General features: G+C 48.1%; 1 long non-coding RNA gene across 1 annotated transcript; it reads left to right on the forward strand.

Annotated features, from left to right (window-relative positions):
- Positions 1-3,842: 3,842 nt before the first annotated feature.
- On the forward strand, positions 3,843-8,168 carry LOC109255437 (uncharacterized). Its single transcript, XR_002075245.2, has 3 exons — positions 3,843-4,460; positions 7,832-7,872; positions 7,985-8,168. It is a non-coding gene; the product is annotated as an uncharacterized LOC109255437 (long non-coding RNA).
- The last annotated feature ends 19,023 nt before the right edge of the window (positions 8,169-27,191 follow it).

A 27,191-nucleotide genomic window follows, 5' to 3' on the forward strand; every position in this document is an offset into this window, starting at 1 on the left:
ATGTAAGCAGGGTGTCCTGGACTGCCCAGGAGGTTTTGTTATTTTTTGTTTTCTAAATCAATTTTTATTTATTATTTATTTATTTAATTTTTTATAATTGTTTTAAAGTTTATTTATTTATTATTGATAGAGAGAGACAGAGAGCACAAGCTGGAGAAAGGCAGAGAGAGAGAGAGAGAGAGAGAGAGAGAGAGAGAAACAAAGAATCTGAAGCAGGCTCCAGGCTCTGAGCTGTCATCCCAGAGCTGGACAGAGGTGGCAGGGGGAGGGGGGAAGGGCCTCGAGCTCACCAACCCCGAGATCATAACCTGAGCCGAAGTTAAACGCTTAACTGATTGAGCCACCCAGGCACCCCTAAATAGATTTTTATTTTAAATTAGTTTTATTTATTTTTTTAAATGTTTACTTTTATTTTTTTTACTTTTATTTTTTGTTTTTTTAAAATTTACATCCAAATTAGTTAGCATATAGTGAAACAATGATTTCAGGAGTAGATTCCTTAGTGCCCCTTACCCATTCAGCCCATCCCCTTCCCACAACTCCTCCAGTAACCCTCAGTCTGTTCTCCATATTTATGAGTCTCTTTTGTTTTGTCCCCCTTCCTGTTTTTATATTATTTAAATGTTTATTTTTGACAGAGAGAGAGAGAGAGCACAGGCATATGCACCCATGTGAGCAAGTGGGGGATGAGCAGAAAGAGGGAGACTGAGCTTTGGAGGTGAGGCGGGCTCTGCGCTGACAGGAGAGAGCCCAACACAGGACAGGGCTCGAACTCACTAACCAAGAGATCATGACCTGAGCCTAAGTCGGACACTCAACTGACTGAGCCACCCAGTTGCCCTAAATTAGTTTTAGATTGAGAGAAAAAGTGTGAAGAGAGTACAGAGAGCTGCCATATAACCCACATCAAATTCCCCCTATTATTAACTACTTATGTCAGTCTGGTACATCTATCACAATCCCAACCAATACTGATGTGTTGTTATTAACTAAAGTCCATACTTCATGAACACTTCCTTAGTTTTCCCCTAATGTCTTTCCTCTGTTCCTGGACCCCATGCAGGACACCACATTCCATCATGTGGATGATGAGGACGCCAACTCATCATGGCTTCTCAGGCTCCTCATGGCTGGGATAGTTTCTTAGACTTCCCTCTTATTGATGATCTTGACAGTTTTGGGTAGAATACCCTTGGCTGGGATTAGTCTGGTATTTTTCTCATGATTAGCCTGGGGTTATGGATTTTTGGAGAAAGACCCCGGAGGTGAATGCCATCCTCTTCACATCACACCATATCAAGGATGTATCTGATCCACGTGACTCATCACTGTTTGATCAGCTGGGTGAGGCATGTTGGTTGGTTTCCCCACTGAAAAGTTGCTCTTTATCCCTACTTTCCATACTCTTTCCATACTCCGTACTTTTTGGAAGGACGCCCTAGGACCTGAAGGTGGAGAGTTATGGTCCACCTCGTTGAGGACAGAGGATCTACATAAATTATTTGGAATTCTTTGCATCAGACATTTGTCTCTTCTCCCCCTTTATTTATTGGTTCACTCATTTATCTTTGTATGGACTCATATATATTTATTTTATACTTTGGTTGTAGTCCAATACTATTTTATTTATTTGTTGATTAAATCATATCCAGAGGGTTTTGATTTCAGAAGGACTTGGGCACCGGCTGGTCCTGCCCCCAGAAGGAGCCTGTCGGTGGGGAGACAGAGTTTGGTGCAGGAGGAGGGATGGGGCTATTGGTTATGGAGGCCTCCACTCCATCTGTGCTCTGTGCTGGAGGAGGGTCCCTGACAGCTGCTGCCGAGGATATTTTGGGGAGGTGGGAAAAGTGGAGGCAACCCCCACCCCTGCTCACCACCCTCGAAGAATCAGAAAAGAAGTAAAGAAGCTAAAGAAAAGCCAGCTTAGCTGGAGCCCACTCTCTGTTCTCCTGAGTGGTGTTGATGGTGGAAAGTAAAGGGCCCGCTTCGTGTACTTACACCGTCTTCTGTCACTGTGTCACATGTTGACAACCCTGTTGTGTACACTGGGGCGCAAAGCAAAAGGAGAGGCTCAGTGATTTCACCTGCATGTGCAATTCAAAAGCAAGACCTCCTTAGTGGGAAGAAAACGGAAGTGGTGTGTGTGTGTGTGTGTGTGTGTGTGTATGCATGTGTGTATGTTAAGACTGGTCCTGATGATTCATGGCATCTGCAAAGGGAACGGACCACAGCACCAGCACAGGGATTTAGCTGCTCGAGAGGGGCTGTTGGGGGGCAGGAGACTTGAGTTCCAATCCCTGCCCCATTGTCAGCTTGCCAAGTGGCACTGGGCAGGATGTCCTAAGTCACACATCCCTGGGTCTTGGATTCCTTACCTGTGAAGCGTGGGTCTTAGGAGCAAAGAGAATATACCATCAGCAGCAAGGCCAGTGATAATACTGCCTTTATGAAGTTCTTACTGTGTAGTAGGTGCTACATTAGGTGCTCTCTACATGCATCATCTCATTTCGTCCCCACAACAAACCTGAGAGGGCAGTGCTATTCTCAGTCGACGCAGATGAGGAAACAGGTTCAGGTATGGTGAGGCCAATAGATCAGGAAACGGTTGCCACTGGAAAGACAGGTTGGTACTCACAGTTACCAAGAGGAGGGAGCCACGCAGGGCCAGGGGAGGAAGCCCCAGGGCTGGTCAGGTAGAAGAGATCACGGTTGATGGCCGATCTGGAAATTGGATCTTCTCCCCAGGACTGGGATGCTTATGATTAAGAACACAGGTGCTAGTGCAGATTCCCTGGGCCGAGATGCTGTGCAACTCAGGCCATTTGCCTCAGCTTTCTGTGCCTCCACTCCCTCATCTGTAAACAGGATCAGTAATAGAATTTTCCAAGAGGACAGAGGCTCTGTCATCTGAGACATGGTCCTGGAAGGAAAACCTGTGCAGGGGAGCTGAGACAGCTTCAGGATACAGATGCATACAGTTCAAGCTCATTAATTCAGACTTCGGTGGTCTGCAGTCTAGGGTGATTTGAAGCCAGTAAAACCGGGCTTCCTTTTCACTATTAATAAGAGTGTAAACAAGATTGGGGGGGAGGCGCGCAGGGAAACTAAGGTAGGCCATTGTTATCATAATATTGCAAGGGAATGTTAATTCACACAAGCAAACAAACTATTTTCAACTACTTTGAGGCTGCTGTTTACATATCAACAGTGTGCTAATTGCAGATGACTCCTCTCTTTCTCTGTGCCGCCTTGGGTCTATTCTGTTAGCTTTTGGTGGGAGCATTTTTTTTACATTTGAAGACAGTTAGTTATCCTGCTTTTCTTTAAAAATACTCTGTAATTTGGACTCTTCTCTTCACCTCGCTATTTACTAACCATTGAGGATCCCCAGGATTGAGGTAGGGTTGCTCACAGGAGAGCGTTGCCTTGGAGAGAGGTGGGCAGGGGCTGATGGAGAGCTACAGAGAGCTCTGGGCATGGAGGTGCGTGAGCAAAGCCTTCTCAGAAGGGACCCTCGGCTTGGATCTTGAAGAGTGATGGGTCTGACTTGATCTGGGACCGATTGCTCAGCTCACACCCCTCTTACCTGTCTTGTGCACTTCACCTGTCTGTCCAGCCCCCCTTTCTTATTTGCCCTACCTTTCAGGTGCTCGGCTGCCAGATTAGATCCCCAGGGCCAACCCCCCTTGGAAGGCATCACCTCTTGGGGGGTGGGGCTGGGCTGTGTGGGACCTGGGAAGCCCAACGAATTGCCCCTCTGAACTCATAGGACAAGACTTTAGGGCAGGAGGGTAGAGTAGTAGTTCTCAAATCTGGCTGCACATTAGAATCACCTGGGAAGCTTAAAAATTTTTTTTTGAATTCCCAGGTCCCACCCCAGATCAATTAAGTCAGTAGGGTGGAGGGTCACAGCTGTAGAGTTTATTACTTACACTGCTTGAAGGAACACTTGATCCCACTATATCTTACATGGCTGTCACACTCTTCTGTGTGTTTTTCCTTGCCTCTCCCTCATTAACGAGCGTAACGAGTTCATTAGTTCCATTAAGTCAGCCAACCTTTATTGAGTGTCTGCTTTATACCAGGCATGAAACCATAATTTGGAGATCCAAAGATGGATGGCATAGTTCCTGCCCTCAGGACTTCGTAACTGGGGAGAGAGAAACATGCAATGAAAATGGTAACTCTGGTGTGGCCAATGCTGTCATGGAGGAGGGGCACCATTGTGCAGGAGCACAGAGGAGGCAGTGGAGGACTCAGCTTGGAGGGGATGGAGAACATTTCCTAGAAGATCTAATAACATCAACGGTGCACCTTGAAAAGAGAGTAGGAATTCTCCGGGCAGAGGAAACAGCATGTGCAAAAGCCAGGAAGTATGAGGCTGGGTTGTGCATTTATCCCTCTGTGTCAGACACCGCGTTGAGCACTTCACGTTCATGAACTCTTCCTAATCCCACAAGGTAAGAACTATTTTTACCTCTAGTTTACAAATTAGGAAACTGAGGCATAGGGAAGTCAGACAATGTGGCTAAAGTCCCACGGCTGGTGAGTAGAGAGGTTGAGATGGAAAACCAAGCTTCACCCAACCCCAGAGCAAGATCTAGGTAAGGAGGGTGGGAGGGGGTGGGGCAGGGCGGGCAACAGGGTGGGGGATGTGTGTGACAAGGATAGTCTCGAAATGGGACCTCACATTTATAGACTGTTTATGTAGTGCTTCATGATTTCTAAAACACATTTTCATTCCCTTGGTGCCCATCTGTTCCTGGTTGGACTGACTTTCCGGCACCACCACTCAGCCCCCCTAAAGCCAGATGAATGCAGGAAGGGCAGTCAGGGCTCTGGACCAGTGTCAGGGTGAGCGGAAACTCTGCGTGGGGGTCAGTGGTCTTGGAGCTCCCAGGCTAGACTGTGGGACTCTCTGTCTCTGACTGGGGAAGTGCTATGCTGTGATTGCCTGGGGCACAGAGGGCATAACTTGGTGACTTTAGGGATTCCTGCGGTCAAGGGTTAAAGACTGTCATTGATCTGAAGCAACACAGACAATTGTTTTGGTGCCACTTTTGGATCCCCATGAAATACCCAGTTTCTCTGAGGTTGTCCATGGTTGTGATACTATATGTATATCTTTTCTAAGAATGACATTCTTGGGGCAGAGCTAAGAGATCGCTTTTAAAAAGCAAGAGCTCTGGCCTTTGAGTCAGTGGAGCTCGTCTTGCTCTTAGGGCAGTAGGTAAGTGACCTGCTTATAAGGCAGGAGGGGTAAGATGGTCTTACAGTACATAGGGTCAATCTGCTTCCTAGAACTTGGCTGGGGGGTCATTTGTAATTCCTGAGGCCGGTTTTGAGGGACAAGGACCACTTGGTATTACAACAGAGCTCAGGTGGAAAGCTATAATCACATATGTTACCCTGATGAAAGTGAAGACTTGTTTAAAACGCGTATCTCTGAGAATCTTCTCTTGCAGAGACAAATGAAGTAGTTTGAGGAATAGGCTGAGTCTATGTTAAACACAAGGGGGATGAAATTAACTAAAGGGGAAGGGTGGGATTGATCCCCATGCTTGAAGCCGTGAGTCTTGCTTGGTTTGACCTATCCATGACAACCTCTGATGTCTGTGAGGGGACACACCTCAGAATGCATCCTCTCTTCACAGGGCAATGAGGAAATGAGATTAGCAGATGTCATAGGAGGCATTAATGGGCAGTGGTTCTTATGCAGGGCTAGTCTATACAGCATCTGAGTAAGAACTACAAAAGGGAGCCCCTTCTGGAAGGAAGCAGCCTTGAGAGTGCCCACTTGGCCAACAATGAGACGCTGGTTTCTCTTGTCTCCCTGCTCGGGTGGCCCAAATGCCTTTGTGGAAACTTTGTGGAAAGTTTCTGTGCCTAGCAGCCCTGTTGCAGGGGTCCTAAGGTTGAGGTTGGTTCTTTCTCTGTCTCTCTGCCTCAGTCTGCAACAAACATGTGGCTGGATAGGAGCAGCAAAAGCCAAGAGGAGGTGGAGTTTGGTTGCCAGCCAAAGACATCTCAGGACACTCTTCCCCCAGGTCTATCTGAGAAGCCATGGGCCTGAGGACTGAGCACCCCAAAAGACCTTCTTGAAAGCTCCCTCGGGCCTGACACTGGCAGTGTCACCAGGGAATCATTGGGAGGCATCTCTTGTGTGCCAGAGGATGTCTTAAGAGCCAGGTACTGAGCTAAGGAAGGACCACAGATTTTGTGGCTTAAAACAACACAAATTTATTCTCTTCTTGTTCCGGAAGTCAAAAGTCCAAAATGGGTTTTATTTGTTTAAAATCAAAGTGTTGGCAGGCCTGCATTCCTTCTGGAGGCTCTTCAGGAGCATCCATTTCCTTGTATTCCTGGCTTCTAGAAGCCGTCTGTATTCTTTGGCTGGTGCCCCTTCCCTCCTCTTCCAAGTCGGCTACGTACAAGTAGTATTTTCACAGCTTTCTCTTTGATGCTGACCTTCCTGCCTCTCTCTTATAAGGATCCTTGTGATTAGTTGTAATTGTAACAACCTGGATAATCCAGGATTGTCTCTCCATCCTCAAGATCCTTAACTAAGTCACATCTGCAAACTGCTCTCTGCCACATAAGATAACCTAGTCACAAATTCCCAGACATAGGACTAAAATGTGGACTTCTTTGGGGGCCATTATTCTGTCTACCATGGGACCTATATGTTTTGCCTTTTTTGGTTTGTTTGTTCACAATGTCTATGTCTCTGTCAGACTGTGAGCTTCTCGAGGATGAGAATTGTATAAAATTCATATCCTTGGCATGTATCACATTACTTAACACAGCAGCTGTTGGCAAATACTAGTTCTTTAACAAGTACATCCTGACTCTTCACCTTATGGGTAAGATCACTGAAGCCTAGACAGATGTGTGGCTTGTTTAAGGTTATACCGATCTAGCTGGGTTCAAAACCCAGGTCATCTGAGTCTTTCCACTTTCCTGTTCAAATAGACAATGGTCCAAAGTCTCAGTGTACAAGACAGCCTATCCTTCTCCATTAGGATGACATTGACATCCCTCCCAACACTGCTGCCTGGGGTTGTTTAGAAGGACGTTACCTGTCCATACAGAATGGAGCCTCTGTATGGCTTCTTACCATACAGAGTAAGAATCCTCCTATGGATTTCTTCCATAAGAAAGAATCCAGGCTATGGAGCCTCTAAGACCTCGGTCTAATTCTGCTTCCACTTTATAGCAGCTAGCTATTGCTGTGTAACAAATCATCCCATAATGTAGTGACTTAAAACAACAATAATTTATAATTTCTCATTAGTTTATGGGTTGGTGGGGGTCCTGCTAATCTAGGCCTGACTCAATTAACCTTTGATAGGTTTGCTTGTGTCTGTGGTCATCTACTAGGTCAGCTGGGGGCTGGCTGGTCTGGGATGTCCTGAGCTGGGACAAACCAGCTTTGTTCCATGCAGTCTCTTATCCTCCAGTGGGTAAGCCAAGGCATGTAGTCATGGCTGTGGCAGGTTCGGAGAGAGAGAGAGAGAGAGAGAGAGAGAGAGAGAGAGAGAGAGAGAGAGAGAGAAAGGGCACCAGCTCACAACTGGTGCATCATCATTTTTGCTGTTTCCTCTTGACCAAAGCAAATTGGAGACTAGATTCAAAGGGTATGGAAATGTCTCTGCTTCTTTATGGAAGGATCAGTGAAGTCTCATTGATACAGGGAGGGGTGGAAAATTAAGGACAACTGTATAGTTAATCTAGCTCATGCCTTGACCACATGACAATAATAAGACCAGCAATTACTATTATTACTGTTTTTGTTACTGTTATTACATAATAATCATTCCTATGATTACAGTTACTACAAGGACTGGCAGAAAACCATGGTCCTGATAAGAGGTAACAGATACTGGCGTGATGTATCTCAGTTGGTGGGGACAGGGAGGAGGTCAAATCATGGCCGTTTTTCAGGTTACTGAGCACCTATTACCTTTTCCTTCCATCTCATAAGGAGGTGACTATCATCAAGGATAAATATGAAAACAGCATTTAGGGGCAGCGTGGGACTTGAATTCAGAGGACCTGGATCCAAGAACTGGTTCTTCATCTTATTGGCTGTGAGAATTTGGCAAATTATGGTACCTCCCTGAATCTCAGTTTCTTTACCCATTAAATGGAGATAATAGTACATACTTCCCAAGCCTGTGATGTGAGGTGACTCAATTGTGATGGGTGAAGAAGAGCTTTGTGAGCAGGAAAACACTAGGCAAATATTCCATAATCAGTTCTTTCCTCTTTGTCTTCTGCATTTGTGCCGTCAGAGGCTCAAGCTATCTCAGGATGATGAGCTTTAAGAAGCTGATGGAAGTTACTTGGCTCTCTGGCTGTCTGTGAGCAGGAAACTTACCTTAACTTGTGTGTTTTCCAGCAGTTATTCAAGCTGAAAAGTTTCATAAAAAGGGACAAACTCTGAATGTTCAACCTTCTAAAAATCAAAAGGGATGACTCACAGGTCATTAGCATCCCTGGAACACAGTGGCTTCTGTTTTATTGCTATTAAGTAGGATTTAGCTCTATTTTATTAAGGCAATTTCTACAATCATATGAGAGGTTAATGCATTTCACACATAATCCACTGCCTAGCTCACTAAATGCTGAACCCATTAAAGCCAAGCCATGCAGGGGAGGGTTTCAAGACAGAGTGACAAATTATGGGTGGTATGCAATGAGTGACTAAAAGTATCTGAGGTTTTTTTTTCTCTCTTTAAAATTTGAAATGTGTTCTCCAGCAGGAAAATAAGAGGGCTGTCTTAGCAAAAATACTTAGGAGTTTGTTGCTGCAACTGGCAAGCTCTGGTGGGCATCAATGGACTGATGTCCAGGTGCTGAATGACTAAGAGAGCATCTTTTCAACAGTTCCCAGCCCCCTGGCCACTTAGGTCTTCTTTTATTATTTCCCTACATCCTGGGACCTGAAAGACAGTATTTGCCAGGAATCCTGCATGTATTAAGCAATAATGGACTGCCCCGCCCTCTGTACTTTCTGCATCGAAGACATAGCTGGTTGGTTGGAGTTTTGAGCAGTAGCAGTCACGGCTATCCATTATATGGATATCTGAAGCCTGGAGAAGGAGACAGGAGCCAGATCATGGAAAACTTTGCCAATTATTTTTAGAGTAAACATCTAGATAAATACCTAGATATTTTGGGTAAATATCCAGGGGCGGAATTGTTGGGTCAAATGAGGAGCATATGTTTAACTTCTCCCATACTGTTTTCCAAGGTAGTAACATTTTGCATTCCTACCAGCAATGTATGATAATTCCAGGGGCTCTACATCTTTGAAACCTGAGCCATTCTGATGGGTTTCTAGTGGCTTCTCATGCTGTTGTAATTTGTGTTTTGCTGAGGACAGGGGATATTGGCATCTACCTGTGGATTTACTGAGGGCAGGATTTTAAACAGTGGACTCATGGGGTCCAGTCTGTGTTTTAGGCTCTTGAACCAAGATGCCAACTAAGTTCTTGAATTTGATTTCTTCTCATTGTTCCTGCTGAAGTTGTTACAACCAAAGTAACAGGGAAATTCTACATAATTTCTGAAAACCACAAAGAGATCTTAGCCACTTCTCTGAGACCTCCGAGAGTTTTAGCAAAACAAAACAAGATAAAAATGGAAGTGGGCAACTCAAGTAGAGGCAGGTACTGGCTGCTTGCTCTGCTATCCATTGGTTGGTGGAGGGAATGAAACAATTTTACTCTGCCCTGCTCCTTAGTTCTTCTTGGATCAGAGTGGTACAAATGGAAATAAGGGAAAAGTTCTATGTTAGAAATTTCTGGTGGCAGAAGAAGGAGTAAGATTCAGGCCTTTTACGGCCATCTCCAAGACTGCAAAAATAAATAAATAAATAAACCTAAACAAAACATACCTAATATCCATTCTCCCTTTTTTTCATAGCAGAATTTTTAGTTGGTCAAGTGGCAACTCAGAATAAAAATTACATTTCTTAGTCTCCCTTACAGCTAGGTATGTTTATATGGTTGAGGTTTAGCCTCTGGAAGATAAGTAGAAATGATGATGGCCATCCCCAGGAAGTGTTCTTAAAGGGAGGTGTATGAGTTTCCCCCCAGCTTCCTACTTCTGGCTGGATTATGGACTTGAGGGCTGGAGTTGAAGCATCCACTTTGAGCTATGAGGTCAGACCCCATGCTGAGGGAGCTACAGCAGCAAGACTGAATGAGCCAGAACCCTTGACACAGTGGAACACTGAATCAAAGCTACACTGACAGGGACACCTGGGTGGCTCAGTTGGTTAAACATTCGACTCTTGGTTTCAACTCAGGTCATGATCTCACGATTCGTGAGTTCAAGTCCCACGTCAGGCTCTGTGCTGATAGTGTGCAGCCTGCTTGGGATTCTCTGTCTCCCTCTCTCTGACTCTCCCCTGCTTGCTCTCTATCTCTCTCTTTCAAAATAAACATTAAAAAAAAGATACACTGACAGCTTCTGAATTTGTTTCTTGAGAGAGAAATGAACTTATATCTTCTTTAAACCACTGTTATATATTTTTTTAATTTTGTCATTGTAGCTGAAGCTAATTTTAATTTATGAACCCCAATTACTCATTGCCCTTGGTCACTTTTGGGGAAGATATAGTAACTTACTAATTACTAGCAGATTACCGAAGGTGAAGATCAACAAGTATGAGGAAATGGTGAAAAGATGTTGGTTTTGTGAAAAGACTTAGCAGTTCAAAGAGAAGGGCTGCCCATTCAGCACAAACATTGTATGTGATGGGAAAAATATTGCAGAAAGTATAGAAGAACTTTAAAAAGCCCTCCTTATTGTATGAGATGCCATTATGTTGATTTTAAAAGCTCAATCTGAAGGGGCACCTGGGTGGCTCAGTCGGTTGAGTGCCTGATTCTTGATTTCAGCTCAGGTCATGATCCCAGGGTCATGGGATCGAGCTCCACATCAGGCCTTGTGCTGAGTGTGGAGCCTGCTTAAGATTCTCTCTCTCTCTCTCTCTCTCTCTCTCTCTCTCTCTCTCTCTCTCTCTCTCCCTCTGCCCCTCTTCCCTGCTTGTGCTCTCTCTCTGCAAAATAAAAATAAATAAAATAACCTGAAAACAATAAAGAGGCCTTAGGAAGAAAAGGTATGCTTTTCATTCGCTTCTACTCCATCAAGGCTGTACCTAGCCAAATGAAAACTTTGAAGAGCAGCTGATTAATTAGAAAACTAGCTTAAGAAATTCTCCCAAAATTCAGATGAAGATTTTGAAGAGGTAGTACACAAATGATAAGCAAAAAGGAAAAGAACTTCAGAATGAATGTGGAATATAAGTAAAACTAGACAGGGAGGGCCAGAGCCCCAGGAAATTCACTGTCCATTTGGTGGAAATCCCAGAAGCAGACTGCTTTACAGAGGTGACTCTATAATTGAAGAAGAGAGTGTCCTTGAGTTGAAAAACAAAATACATCTTCAAGTAGGCTTGGGGAAGGAACATTGAAGGAAGTTCAAAACTTTAGAGAGGGGCGCCTGGGTGGCTCAGTTGGTTGAGCGTCCGACTTTGGCTCAGGTCATGATCTCACGGTCCATGAGTTCGAGCCCCACGTTGGGCTCTGTGCTGACAGCTCGGAGCCTGGAGCCTGCTTCCGATTCTGTGTCTCCCTCTCTCTCTGCCCATCCCCAACTTGTGCTCTGTCTCTCAAAAATAAATAAATAAATGTAAAAAAAAATTTTTAAAAAACTTTAGGGAATCAAATTGTTGACTGCTTTGCCTTCAAACTATGCTGACATATGATGGAAAATATTTATGAAGTTTGGAGGATAAGTAATTGTGACTCTATAGTTTTTCCTATAAATAAACTATTAAAATCGTAACTGCTTCAGTTACTTACTGAAATAAAACTATTAAAATAATAGCTCTGGTTACTTACTATGTGACAGGCACTGTTCAAATCATATAGATTGAATAATTTCACTTAACACCCTCAGCAACCACACAAGGTAGGCACTCTCATCCTTTTTATAGATGAGGAATTTGAGGCACAGAGAGGGTAAGTAACTTGCCCAAAGTCACACAGGAGAGGCAGAAGAGACGCAGTATAAACTCAGCTCATGCTCCTAACCACCATACTACATTGCTTCCTAAAAAGTGTTGAGAAATATTCATCTCCTAGTAGGTGAACCAGACTTGAATAGATACATGTTAAGCTGCAACTATGATAAGTGCCAGTAGGGGGTGCTATAGAATTTTTATGCTTGGGAATCCAGCCTGTCATTTCCCAGATGAATGGCATGTAGCGACTGTTTATTGAATGCTTTCTTTCTATCAGGTACTGAGTGTCACCCAAAGGGAAAAACTAGGGGAAGGATCTGGGTGATGATTTTCCACTTACATGCAGCGCAGAGAAACTCAGACTTGGGAGGAACCCTGTCTATCAGAGAAGATTGTCTTCACCATATCCACTGTCTGCTGATAAACCCCATCAATGGGGAGCTCACTACCTCTTGCAGCACCCCACGCCTTCATTGGATACCTGGAGCCCAAACAGTCCCAGACTTCAAATCCAAGGTTGTTTGAGGGTTTGAGATAGAAAATGATCACGAAGTCCTGACTAGTTAACATTAAAGAGAATGGGACAATGTGCTTTAAATTGTCTTTCCAAAAGGCAGGTCACGCTTGTAATGGAAAAAGGAAGTGTTTATAAAGGCTGCGATGCAGGTTCTCAGGGGCTCATCTCGCAGTCTTGCCTCCTGGATGTCTGGAGTAGCCTCTAGTGCTCAGTGGGTCTCCCGACTTCCTGATTCACTCATTTATTCATTCATACTATCATTCATGGATTTTTTTTTTGTACACACATCCATTCATTCGCTCCTCCATTTACTTGTTTCATTCATTCATTGATTCAGTAGGCATTTGCTAGGCCCCTGCTGGCCTACGCACAGGCCGGGGGAAGAGGATCCATCCCTGGGAGGTTCTGCAAGGTATACGCTAAGACTCAAGTTACTAACTATGAAGAAGCCTGCAAATTCCCAGAGCGTGTGGGGTCTGTGAGAGTGGGGACTGCTCCCAGCATCCAATCAGAGGACCGGAACTGGGAGCTGAGGGGCAATTGTATGTGCTGTCCAGGCCCAGATAGGCAATTCACTGGAGGCACATGGCCCCAAGGACTTATGAGTAAATAAAACAGCACGTGAGTTTTCCAGTTAGCTCCCATTTTATCAATGAAGATCCAGGCCCAGACCTCATGGTCCTATGCCGCTGTCTGAAAGCAAGATATGGGCCTTGCGTTAGTGAGCGTGGACAGCATAGGGAACCGTTATGTAGCAATCAGTTTGAAACCATTGACACTCTAACCAAACTCACAGTGTCAATATCTGAAGCCAGACACGAGTGGGGAGGTGGGGAGAGACCAGAACCAAGAGAACAATCGACTTGGTTTTAACATAGTTGTGAGGATGAAGGAAAGGCAGGATGCCCCTTGTAGGCCGGGGGAGTGCTTGGTCAAGGGTTGGCGTCAGGGCCACTTGGCAGACTGGCAGATGGACCACAAAGTCTGAAGAGTAAGTGGAATTCAGACCCGGGGTTTTTGCTAGAACCTGGCGTGTGACCAGGGTTGATCTCGGGTTTGGCTTAGGGGCCACTTGGTACCAACAGCGCCTTCTTCAGGCACATCTTTTATGGAGCTGCTGCTTTCGCCCTGTACTGCCATCTGGGTGTCTCCCAGGGCGCCATCCCCAGCCTTCAAGAGCAGCACCCGGAGCAAGGAGCCGCCCACAGAAGGTATAATGGGGCCCGGTCCGTGAGCCACCAGCCTATCCCCACTTCCCCATCTCTAAGCTCACTCTGCCTCCATCTCACGCCTGTCCCTTCTTCTTCCCTCCTTCTCTACTCCCTTCTTTCTCTTTTTTTCCCCCAGTTTCTTCTGAGTCGTTTCTTATCTCTCCCCATTGATCTGTCCTGTCCTCTGACCTGAAAATGTTCCTTTCCCATCATTGTGATAAATACATAGCAATGCCTCCCAGTTGCCAGATGCCAGAGGTCCCCTAATGTGGGTCAGGGTCCCCTAAATGTGGAGGAGCTTGCAGGGGAGACAGAGAAATACTTTGCAAAGTTAGGAGGAAGCTTCAGTTGAAGTGGGAGCACGGGGGAGGGATCAAGGATTAAATCAGTGGGTATTGGGAAAGGGGGAGGCAGGGGAGAGAAGGAGGTCAGGGAGAGTTACAAAGAGGAATGGATGCTTGAGATGGGCACTGACCAATGCTTGGGAGTTCACAGTGGGATGCAGGCCTTCCAGGGAAAAGGAACAGCATGTGACAGAAGCTTGGAGGCAGGGAGAGGATGGTGGGTCCATGAGCCTGGATCTCGGGGGGTGTGGACTTGGTGGGAAGTAACTGATCATAGAAGCTCATTCCACACTCTGAGCAAAAGCATTCTGCAGAGGTTCAGTCTCCTGGCCAGAAGGAATTGGGGGGAGAGCTCCACCTTCCCCTCCAAGCTGGAGGGAGCTGATGAGCTATGAACATGCAGGAAATAGGCGCCAGGTACTGGGCCAGGGGGAGCTCCTTGCTGGGCCCCTGCCCACCTTGTCCTGTCCTGCTGCCTTTGGGACTGTGAGCTATGGGGAGTAAGGGAGGCAGAGGAAATTGCGGGGAAGAAAGCATTTTACCTGCCTCTCAGCTGAGACTTCACCGGGTCTGTCTGCTGGCCCATTGGTTATTCAGGGTAAGGCAGGGGCAAATTTCCAAGGGGGCAGGGGGAAGAGATCACTTTTCTGAAAAGGAAGACGTCGACTCCTTGTGTCACAAGCTTCACGTGCACCGGGGCTTCTTTCAGCCCCGGACAATTCCTGTGAGGCCTTGCCTAGCACTGGCACTTTCCTGGTGAAATCATTGGCTGCTCAGTGCAGCCCTGGCATGGGCCCAGCCAGGCTGCATAGGGGTCTGTGGCTCCTTGTGAAGCCAGGCCCATGCAGAGATCCTTAATGAGCCACAGAAGGGCTTCCACAGGGCCCAGGCTGCTGGGACAGGGTCCTTGCAACAGGCTGGGAACCCTGAAGTCCTCCTGAGGCTGCCGCCAAGCCTCCTTTCCACTGCGTGTCCCCGAGGGGCTCTCCTCTCCCAGGTGCCACAAGAGACAGTCTTCCCACAATGTCCTTGGACTGTACCCACACGGCCAACTGTGCAAATCTCTGCTCAGCCTTGCAGCCCGGAGCTGAGCCAGAGGCCTCTTGACTCATTGCTGTAGCTGTTCTGGAACTTGGCACAGTTACTAGTATTCCTCAAAGTCGTAATTACCACCACTTAGCCTGGGTTAGTGATCTGGAGCAGGGAGCAGCCCAGCCCTCGTTGCCTCCTGCTGCCAGCAGACCAACTACTGGTGATAGCTTCGTGGTTCGTAATAATAATAATGATGATAATAGCTATCATTTATTGGACACTCGCTGTGGACCTGGCTCGGGGCTAGGTGTTTTACATGCGGAACAGAGCCTACTCCTGTTCCTCCTCCGATTCTCTCCACCCTCCACCCCCCACCCTGGGTCTGGTTCATAACCAATGATTTGCATGGCAGCTTTTATTTTAGAGCAGGGGAGGAGAGGGTGTTCTGAGGACGAGGTTGGAGTGGATGATATGTATTGTTTCCCATCTGGCCTTTCATGTGGTCTGGGTTTGAGCTGTTTGGTCAGCAGAAGGCCAGGAATGGGCAGAATGCTTTTTTTTTTTTTTTCCCCATGAGACACCTGCTAAGATTCTGGACAAGAAATCTGGGACAGAAATGGACACAGAAATCCAGGGAGACTTTGTGAGGCTCTAGGCAAAGCAAAACTGCTTCAGAGGGTGACCCCTCTCCCCACTTCTGCCTGGACCCCAAAGGTCGGTGGCTTTGGAAGCAGCCAGCTGTTGGTGGCCACCTTACAATGGACGGGGCAGGGGTGAGGCTTTTTGTTGCAGATTGTGTTCTTCAGAGGCAGATGCTGATAGCGAGATGTTTTGGGGGTCAGCACCTACGAAGGAGAGGGAGCAGGTGCAGGAACGGGTGGAGGAAGACACTCCAATACCACACAAGCCCAACAAGGTCTTGGCCAACTTGATGGGGAGCTTTGAAATGAGTTTGTCCATCAGAGCAGAAGTTGGCAGAAGTTGGCAGAAATGCACAGCCCTCATACGCCCACCCCGCTGTCACCAGACACGGGCTGCCCAGGAAGGAAGCTGAGGGTAGAGCTTCTGGGGCAGACCCTGAAGGAGCTGGGGGCTGTGGTGGCTGCAGACTCACCCGTTGTAGCTGGAATTCTCCAAGTAGCTTCATGGTGGAGGGTGGGGATGATGTGGGGGCCAGAAATGAGGGGGAGAAAAGGAACAAATGGGGAGGCCGGCTGTCTGGTTTTGTGAAGATGTGTGAGATTCCCTTGGACAACTCCTAGAGAAATTGCAGCACGCTTTGGAGAGACTAATTTTCATCAGTCAAGTGGCCTGGAGCCACCATAATTTGGTCACGAGAAGTCAATGTGACCTTATTTTCTGGTCAAGGGCTGGTGAGATTACACCTATGTGTTTGGTTAATCCTCCCCCCACCTCCCAATATCCCCACTTAAGAGATGGGAAGACAGAATTCCTTGAGGGTGAGGTAGCTTGGGTGTTCAGTTCACCATGGAGCCAGGACTTGAACTCAGGTCTATCTCATATCTTTCCCTGTGGTCTGCTGCCTCTCATCATTGGTGTGGGGAGCTGGGGCCTTGGGCAAAGTTGCCCCTGGTGGATCCTCATTGTGATTAGCTCCATTTCAAAGAATGGATGGAGGGCAGGACCCCATGAGTCTGCCGGGGCTGCCATAATAAAGCACTACAAACTGGGTGTCTTGAAAGAACAGAAATGTACTGTCTCAGTTCTGGAGGCTGGAGGTCCAGAGTCAAGGTGCAGGAGGGTTGGATCCTTCTTAGACTTCTGAATCAGAATAGGCTCTACAACTCTCCTGGCCCAGGTAGCCCCAGGTGCCCCTAGGCTTACAGATGCAGCACTTTAATCCTCTGTCACATGGCCACCTTCCTATAGGGACACCAGTCATATTGGATGAAGGACCTGACCTACTCTGGTATGACCTCATCTTAACTAATTACATCTGCAATCACCTTTTTTGGCGAATAAGGTTACATTCTGAGGTATTGGTATTCTGGGACTCTGATACATCTTTTTGGGGACACAATTTAACCCAGAACAGACTTCTAAGACTCTAGATTCTATCTACCCTCCTGAACCCATCAATGAATTCTTCCACTGCCATTGGTTCAATGTGCCAGGAAAATAAAGCTGAATGTTGGGGTTCACCTGCAGGGAAGGTGGCATGCGGGACCTCTCCTTGCTGGAGGACGTAATTTTCCCCTAAACCAAGGGTGTTTATTGTATCATAAAGCATCCTAGCAGGGTCTCATCACAACGGCAAACTAAACCCTGAATCCCCAGACAGCGGGATTGGAGACTCACACTTACTACTGTCCCCCGTGGTGCCCAGTGCATGGCAGAGTTTGAGAACGGGAAGGGACTCTGGAGGAACTGGCCTGCCACATAAAGTGCAGCACAGTGGTCTGGCAGGACAGGAGTGAACGGCGACCAGCAGACTTGGCAGGGTGGTGGCTGCTGGTGAGTCGGGGACAGCAGATTTGTGGAGCTGGGGACAGTCACCAGTCATGCTGCGATGGGCTCAAGAATTGGGATGAGGGTTCGACAGTAGTTTGGGGGAGTTTGCTGTGACTGAGGGAATTTAGACAATAGTTGGATGTTAGGAAGGGGGCCGTGAAATAAAGTGAGGGTTTTTTTGAAATGGGAAGACTTGAGCACGGTTCCATGCTGACGGCAAGTGCAGGGTAGGAGAGAGGGCTTGAAGGCACAGGTAAGAGAATAGAGGACATTTGGCTGAGGCTGGCAGGTTTGTCTACCCCTGAATGCCTCTAATCTACACCATCTGCTCCCACCTAGAGATCTAACGCCCACCTCAGCTTGCCCCCATTCAATTACAGCCTGTCATCCTTGGCAGGGGCACCTGGGGGGCAGTGGTGGGGTCTCCCTTGCAGTTTTGGTCCCAGGGTGGGGCCTGGAGGCCCCGTGTGCTGTAGGATGATACCTCCTCCCTCCCCCGAGCCTGATACCCGCGGTGGAATTTCTGTGGTTTAGTTACCAACCTCCTCTGTGATTCTGTCGATTTCTAGGCCCTCAATCAATGTTTGCTGAACGGTGAATGAATGGACGGATCCCAAGGACAGGGTTACCGTGGGGCTCCCAGGCATTTATCTTGAATCTGGAAAATGCAAGAAAAATTGGGCCATCTGTTTCTGTATTATATCAGGATAGCAAAAAGCCACAGAACTTAACTGTAGCCAACTCAATCATGTGTGACAACCTGGCAGTAATGCAGGACGCCTTTGTGTAGAACACTCTGTGTGTGTGTGCGTGTGTGTGTGCGTGTGTGTGTGCATCTGCAAGAGTGGGGTGTGATTGCATATGCAATCACAGGCGTGGAAGAGCGTGTGGGTTAATGACTGTGTGTGCCTATTTGTGCGGTGGTGTGTATCTGAGCAGATCCGTGCAGGAGCGCATGTGTGTGAGTGTATGTGAGTCCCCACGTGCACACGCACCACAATATGGGCTCCAATGAGCAGGTGCACTGCCGATTGCCGTCTGGTTGTGTCCATACATTATGTCCCCCTGAAAAGTCTCTTGTTACCGTGCTCGTGGTGCCGAAATGTATCTGAGAACTGCCCTACCTCACTCATTCGGCCCAAGCTGAGCTGAGGGCCGTATGAATTGATTAAAAACCAGAATCGTCAAACACTTACTGTACAGAACAGCTAGTAATTACAACAGGCTCACCTTTTGCCCAGTATGAGCATTGTTTCATCTCCCAGCACTTCTGACAGAAAATTCTGTGATGATGAAATTGTTCCATGTCTGCACGGTGTTTTGCAGGACACAATGCCGTCCACATGTTAGACATTTGAAATGCGGCCGCTGTGGCTGAGGAACTGAGTTTTTAATTTTAAGTCCTTTTTCTTTTACAATTTTTTTTAATGTTTATTCATTTTTGAGGGAGAGAGAGAGAAAGAGAGAGAGAGAGTGAGTGGGGGAGCGGCAGAGAGAGAGGGAGACACAGAATCTGAAGCAGGCTCCAGGCTCTGAGCTGTCAGCACAGAGCCCGACGCAGGGCTCGAACTCACGGACTATGAGATCATGACCTGAGCTGAAGTCGGACGCTTAAGTGACTGAGCCACCCAGGCGCCCCGAGTTTTAAGTCCTTTTAATTAATATACATTTAAATACAAATAGCCACATGTGGCTAGTGGCTGCAGTATTGGACAGTGCAGACCGACGGCCTGTGCTCCAGGCTTTTCTTTCCACACTGTGTCCCTAGAGCCTAGCCTAGGCCTGACACTGGGAGGGGGCCCAGTAAATGCCAGCTGGCTGAAGAACCCGCAGTCAGGGCAGACCTTTGGGGATTTGCATGAATGAAGAAGATGGAGGAAATTTGGTATAATAAATGGAAACATAAATGATGTTTGTAGGTAAATGAGTGCTTCTGAAGTCTCGGATAAATATCTTCTTCCCTAAAGAGGTATACGATATTTTCGTGGTGGAGCTTATCCTCAGGGTTTATTAAGACTTTGTCATTTCTCTCTGTCTCTTTCTCTCTCTCTCTCTCCCTCAAGCTTAGCATGAGCAAACCTCAGACTCACATTTGCATGAGGTATTAATTTCTCCCCAAGGGACGCTCCGTTGGTGATGGAATGAAGCTAATGTCACCCCCACACCCACCTTTGTGTGTCCTTGTGAGCTCGCTATCTCTAAGCCTGGGTCGTTGACAAGACGCTCCCTCTGCATGCACATCATGGGAACGACAGAATCTCTGAATTAGAAGGGTGCTCAGCAGCGACTCCGTCTATTCCTAGAAGTCGTCCACTCCAAGCTCATCTCACCAGGTCACAGTCGCATGTAGGAGGTGCGCCGGTTCCTACTGATTTGGCAGCCTTCTACAGGGACCCCAGTCATGTTGGATTAAGGACCTCCCGACTCCAGCATCTCTGCCCACTGAAAAAGAACATGAAGTCTTCCAGATGCCCTCCACCTCTCTCACCTGGACCGCTGTGTCTCTGCAGCTGTGTTGCTGGTGTTGCTCACCAGAAGTGCATGATCCCGTGTGCATCACCTCCCATGAGCCCTCCGTGCCTCAGTTACTGCACCTATAAAATGCGGATGATGTTAGGACCCATGGTACCTGCATCATGGGGTTGTAGGGACAAGCACATAAATGAATGCATGGAAAGTACTTAGAAGAGCCACTAATGTAGTAAGCTCTAAATAGATGTTAATTACCAATATTAGCCTTATTATTATTTTAATGTTTATTTATTTTGTGAGAGAGGGAGAGAGAGAATGAGAATGAGCAGGGGAGGGGCAGAGAGAGGGAGACACAGAATCCAAAGCAGGCTCCAGGCTCTGAGATGTCAGCACAGAGCCCAACGTGGGGCTCAAACTCATGAGCTGTGAGATCATGACCTGAGCCGAAGTAGGGAGCTTAACCGACTGAGCCACCCAGGTGCCCCTACTTAGTTACTTTAAATGTCCTAAGTGAAGATGTCAGTTGACTCCATTTTTAATGCTTTTTCTTCCTCCCCATCTGGAGCCTTCCTCCATTGTCTTTGGCTGATTTGTCACAAAACCCTTCCTTAATCTCTTTAGATAGAGGGACTCTTAACTTCTGATATCCAAAGTTGTTCTTGCAGGGAGTTTATGGACACTCATTAGAGATGCTGCTATTTCTAGCCTGTCAACATTTCACATCTCTCTACCCCACCCGGCAATCTGAGTTTCCAAACACGGGCTAGTGCTGAGGTCTTCCTATCCTTTCTGCAGCCCGCCGAAAGGCCAGGATCAAAGTAGACAATAAACATTCGCTGAACGAGACATTTTCTTAGGAAAGAGCAAGAAATTTGGAGCCAGAAGACCTGTAGTTAAGTCTTGGTTCAACCATGTGACTGGGTCAGTCCACTCAACCTCTCTGAGGTTCAGTTTCCTCACCTGTAAAGTACAGAAGTGTGTCTCATACAAGGCTGGTGTGAGGAGTCAGTCGTATGAAGTTGCGTCGCTGAACTTCAGTCGTATGAAGTTCTTTGTAAATCGTAAGGGGGTGGATGTGCGTGAGGGGATTGTTGGTACCATATCTACGGGGGGCAACTTTGGCCTGGTGAGCCTTCTGGGCTCCCTTCTGGGGCTGAACAACAGGGATGGATTCATTTGTAGAAAACATTTGCTAATTATTGTCTGGTTTGAATAATTATCCTGGGATCCTGGAAACAGCCCTTCCCACGGATCAAACTGTCACATCTGCTGCCGACCTTTAAGTAATCTGAGTGGGGGTAATTACAAAGGGCTGGTTTTCTCTAAATATAGCTGTTCCCCAGCTAAAGGTCAACTTGAGGGAGCACAGTTTGATAATTGCAAGCGGTTTGATAATGAATTAGGGCAAAGATTCCCAGGGGTGCAGTGAGAGGTTTCCTCTTGCAAAGACCAGAATGTGGATGTCCTGATGGGGAGGCCCTGGCTTTCTGACCCCTGCTGGAGAACCTCACAGTTCCCACTTTATTAAAGTTCCAGCCCTAACGTGATAGCATTCCTGGGAAAGATAACTGTAGTAAAAACTGTTACAGAGGGTGGGGTTCACCCTTCCACCCCCAGGCTCCCCGAGTCCTGTGTATTCCAGTGCTCTGCTGTGGTCTACTATTTGCTTCTTAGCAGCATGCCTCATATCCCCAGTGGGACTGTTTACTCCCTAATGGCTGAGACCCCAAAACAAAAATATCTGACAGTACAAAATCAGAGATGACTTAGGTGTGAGTCCTGGCCGGTCAAGGGACTTTGGACAAGTCACTTTCTTCATCAAGTTCAAGTTTTCTTATCAATAAAACAGAGCTTGTGAATGACTGCCCTGCCCTGCCCACCAGGATAGGTCATAGGAAGATCCAATAAAGAAACAGGTGAGAAAGTGCTCTGCAAGCTTCAAAGAGCTCTGAAGATGCTAGACGTCGAGACAAACTCAGTCTGTGCTATCTCCTTTTTTTTAAAGTTCATTTATTTTTCTTGAGAGAGAGAGAGAGAGAGAGAATGAGAGAGAGAGAGAGAAATGGTGAGGTAAGGGAAGAGAGAGAAGGAGAGAGAGAATCTCAAGCAGGCTCAGCGCTGTCAATGCAGAGCCCAACATGGGGCTCAGTCTCACGAACTGTGAGACGTGACCTGAGTCGAAATCAAGAGTTGGATGCTCAGCCAACTGAGCCACCCAGATGCCCCTGTGCTATCTCCTTAGCTTGGTGTTAAGCTTCTCTGGGGCGGGCCTTCTACTTCCCTTGCAACTGTTTCCTCTCCTCACCTTCTCTCTCCCCACTTGATGCTTAAATTCGATAAAAATTTGAGAGAAGTCAATTGAAATAAAAGAGGTAGGGGAGGAGAACCAGAGTGAAGGAAGGCGACAGCTGTGCAGAATGTGAGGCTTGGGGGCTACAAAGTGAGAGTCAAAGATCTTACATTATCATCCCTTTTCTTTGTAAGATGCATGCTTCACTCCCACCCCTTCCTCCCCCCTCCCCATACTCAGGCTCCCTCTTAAGTCTGTATCTTAGGTCCAGACAAATTTCTCCCTTGCCTGGAGTTTCCCCAGTCCTATCACTTACAGTACCTAGGAAGGGGCTCCCTCCTTTTGGCTCAGCAGCGGTAATGTTTAGTAGAGTTGGGCTGCAATATCCCCTTTGCCAGTAGGTGTCACCACTGAGCACACAAACTGCTCTCCTGCTCCTGTGTGTTGAGGCTATGCCCTCTTCTAAGCATCAGAACAAACAACGTCCCTGCCCTCAGGAGTAAGGACAATAACTAAACATTTGGTATCTGAGCACTTATTTAGTTATTGTGAGATAATGGTGAATGCTATGGAGAAAGGGCAGGTGAAGAGGAGGGAGGCTGCACAGAGAGGGAGGGCTATTTCCGATAAAGTGAAGGAAGGTGATACAAAACCAACTTAAGGTCACCTTGTGTGTTTCCCCATTCATGTGTGTGACGTCTATTACCTTAAATGGGTTTCTACTACTAAATTGACTTTTGGCCTCTGAATCCTTGTTTCATAGAGCTTGAGGGATAGAGATCACTCTCCATTTTCCTTAGAGATCCCCACTCACAGGGGAAGAGTTGCGATTCTGGGCTCTTAGGCAGAGCCAAAGCATTGGGAAGGAGAGTGAGGGAATAGGCCTCTTGCCCCTGGTCATTGGTCCCCACGGCACCCTCTTCTACGGCTGCCTATAGGGCCTAGTGGTATGTTGGTGCTTCTGGGTCATGCTTGAAGTGGGGGAATGATTTAAGAGTCACTCACAGTTCCACCTGCCTAAGTGACCCTCCCAGAGGCCAATGAGAATGGGGTCCCACCCATCCTCTCTCCTGTCTCTCTCTTCTGTGCCCTGGGGGCGAGGTGGGGTGGGATGGGGTGGGTGGGATTTCTACCCAAGGAGGGGATGGAAAGCGAACCCCAGCTCTCCCCCCCCCACTGCTTCTGGGCACTTCTTCAGGCCTGAGAAATCCCCTTCCCCCATGGAACACAAAAGCCGGAGAGATTTGCAGGCTATTTCTGGTTTTTGCCCTGTTGCCCGCCTCTCTCCCAAGGCAGTAAGCACAGTGCCGACGACCGGCTTGGGGGTGGGAGTGAGTGGGGAAAACACAGGGGAGCGAAAGCCCAGATTGGAGAGCTTCAGATCTCAAAATATCCTCGCAGCCACACCTGTTGGAGAAATTCCAGCCTCACTTCACTACTCCTCGAAGTTCAACATTCTGTGTGTCCGGTGGGCTTAAACCCAGGGTCGCCAGACCTCTGTGCGTTTGTGCCCACGCACTTGTTCAAAGCCACACTTGCTTCCTCTAAGGTAAAGTATGGTTTCTTCTAGCTCAAGTGTGGGAAACATGCAGTGGTATTAATAGTCACCCCCCCCTCCCCACAATGAAGAGTGATACTGCCAGGCAAAAGGCAACAAAAAGCATTTCATTAGCTTTCGGGTGACTTGGAAACTCTTGTCTAAAAATACGGACAAGCAGGAGTGTGAAGGAGTGTGTGGGAGGGCTGTCCCCACAGTTCCCCACAGTTAGGACAACTGGGACCAGTTGTGGGAAATGTGCCAAAATGTCCCTGCCTAGAGCCTCTTTTAAAATAAGCTCCCCTCCCACCCCGAGGTTTACAGGAAACTTCTCAGCAGATGCGGGCAATTTTCCCCCAGCCCTTGAAATGGAAGACAAAGGAAGCTGAGTGACAGGGCATCAGAATGCGGAGAGAGGGCTCACCGGGCAGGCCAGACCAATTAGCTGCCTTCCGCCCCTCGGCTCTCCGCGGTGGTCTCGGGGCATTTAGTGGGGAAGTGAGGGGAGCCTGTGGGCCCTGGTGTGCTTGACACCCAATTAGTGCTCATCCCCCAGCTGACCGGCCAGCCTGCTCCCTTCCAGCTGCTCAGAAGCCCTCTCAACAGCAGCTCTGAGAACAGAGGGTGCTAATTGGATGCTGAAACCCCGACAACACCTCTCCATCAGCCCAGCCCGGCCTTGTCCAGGACCTGGCTTTCCGGAACGAGCTCCTGTCCCTGGTCCTGTCACCAACTCATCGTCCCTGGGAAAAGGCCGTTCCTTTCAAGTAGAAACAGAGGAGCTGGCCTGCAGCTTCTGCCGGGATTCCTGAAGAGCCCACGACAGGCCAGAGGCAAGGTCAGCGGGGGATACTGGGAGGGCGTGGGACTGGGAGGCCTGTGGTCATCGGGTTCTCTGGGGCATTAGAAAAGCCCTGAGGTGGGAGACAGGGAGCCTTGCCGCTGACTGTCTCTGGTACCTTTCCTTTCTTGGGCCTCAGTTTCCCCATCTGCATACAAGGGGGTCCAGGGAGACGCCCTGCACATACCCTTCCTGTCCTGGTGTAGAGAGTCTCTGCCAGCTCTCTGGGGTGTCCCACAGACCCCTGCGGGGAGGTGGGCTTGAGCCTCTTGGGACTTTGAGCCGCATGAGGCCTTTTTGAGCCAATGAAGCCCTGGCTGTGGACGATGAGGGCCCGAGCCTGCCTCCCAGGAGACTGGGTTCTCTAGGACAAGTCCAGGTACTTGGGGGACAGACACTCCTCCTGGGAATCCAGATACTCAAGTTGTTCTATTGTTTCAATGATTCAGTGTCACAGCGGGGCCACAGTGGGGTCACGTGCTCTCTGGAAGGAACCACGGCCCCACGCCTGTTCCCATCGCAGCTCCAGATGTGTGTGCACGTGAACAGCCTCAGTGTCTGGCCTCAGTGCTCACCGAGGGCGGGAGTGGAGGGCCTCAGTGAGAACTCAGATGATCGTGTTTCTGTGGCTCTGGTTTTTCACTCCATCCCGGGGTTAGAATTACACATCCACACCCTTTATCATGTGACTTTGCAGGGTGTTTTTTTTTAAAGTTTATTTACTGAGAGAGAGAAAGAGAGAGGGAGGCAGGGAGGGACAGAGAGAGAGGGAGAGAGACTCCCAAGCAGGCTCCGCGCTGACAGCACGACGTGGGGCTCAGACTCACAAACTGTGAGATCACGACCTGAGCTGAAACCAAGAGCCAGACACTCAACCGACTGAGCCAGCCAGGTGCCCCTAAGTGCAGTTTTTGCAGCCACAGTGGTGGGTGTGTAGCATGGTGATGACCTGGGCCAATTGACTTGCTTTGGCCACTGCAACATGACTAGTAGGGACCGTGCGCTAGTTTGGTGCATAGACCCTGAGCTCCGTCCCCGTTCCTCAGACTTCTTGTGCGCCTGTGATCTGGTATGAAAAGAGCATGCTCCAGGCAGCCACTGCCGCTCCAGCCTGGACCCTGGAGTGTCACATGCCTGGGAGACTTGAATCCACCCCAAAGCCTGGGTCCAGTTGGGGCCATGTGAACTCAGTCTAGAGTAGCCAAACCTAAGTCGACCTGTAGACCCATGAATTTGAAAATAAATGTGCGTTGTGGGAAACCACTGGGATTGGGAGGTTGTTGTGTGACAAATGATGGACTAATATACCAACAAAGGTGAGAGAAACTGCCAGAAAAGGGCTGAGGAACAGCACTTCACAGGCATCTAGGAACGGGGTGTGATAGAAAATGGTGCTATCACACCATTAACGCCAGGGAGCTGGAAGCCCACGTCACCACAGGCCAAACGTGGTCACCCAGGGGCCTCCTTCTAGCACGCCCAGGCCACCCCAGCTCCACTCTGAATGGCACTGGGGAGAAGCTCCTGAACTGTATTTCTGGAAATTCCCCAAGGTGAGAGTGGAAAGGAGTGAGTGGGTAGTGCTGTTAAGCAAGTAACATGTTATGAACGAACCCGGCAAGGGGAAGGGGCAGAAACAAAATCCCCAGGACTGCGAGGGGCATCTGGAGATGACCCTGGGATGGTTGGGATCCATGCAGATTTGAAAGCCTGGGCAGGAGCCCTACTCATTGCTGAGACTCAGGCATGACGCTAAAACAGAGCAAGTGATTCCTAATCAGTTTAACCAAATGCCAGATGACTCTTTCCCGGGAGTCTGTGGCACTGAGAGAATTGCTATAATTGCAGGCACTTGGCAGAGAAATCAGGTGCCTGCCTCCAGTCCCTTAGGCTGCATACCCTGGGGACCCCCGGTTCCGAGACCCTCCCGCTGAGGCTTGGTTCCCTGAGCTGAGCCAATCCCCGCACCCGTGCCCCCCCCACCCCCCCCACCCCACTGTGGATGTTGACCGCAGCCTGTTAGCATGTGGCTTGAATTTTGGTTAGGGGCTTTCTAATTGCAGCCTGATTTGTCGTTTAAAATATGCACAGAAATTAGGATGCTCATGGAATTCTGAATCTAGCCTTTCTTTGTGCTTGGAGAGACAAGGCTTCTGCCTTTTCCCAGGGAAGGCTGCAGAATGTGCTATGCGAGGCACCCCTGTGGCTTTCCAGGAGTTTCAGTTACACAGGGAGACATGACAAGCCGGCCTCAATGTCAGCAGTCAGGGTTCTGGTCCCGGCTCTGCTACAACCTCTATGCTACTTTGGGCAAGTCTGGTCATCGTGCTGAGCGTCGGTTTCATTCTTTACCACATGGGGAGAATAAAAACCAGCCTCTGAGGGGTGTTGGGAAGACCAAATGAGATAATGCAAGTAAATGCTTATCACCCTGTCTG

This window comes from Panthera pardus, unplaced genomic scaffold (assembly GCF_024362965.1).
Source record: "Panthera pardus isolate Hobbes unplaced genomic scaffold, ASM2436296v1 HiC_scaffold_11, whole genome shotgun sequence".
NCBI lineage: Eukaryota > Metazoa > Chordata > Mammalia > Carnivora > Felidae > Panthera > Panthera pardus.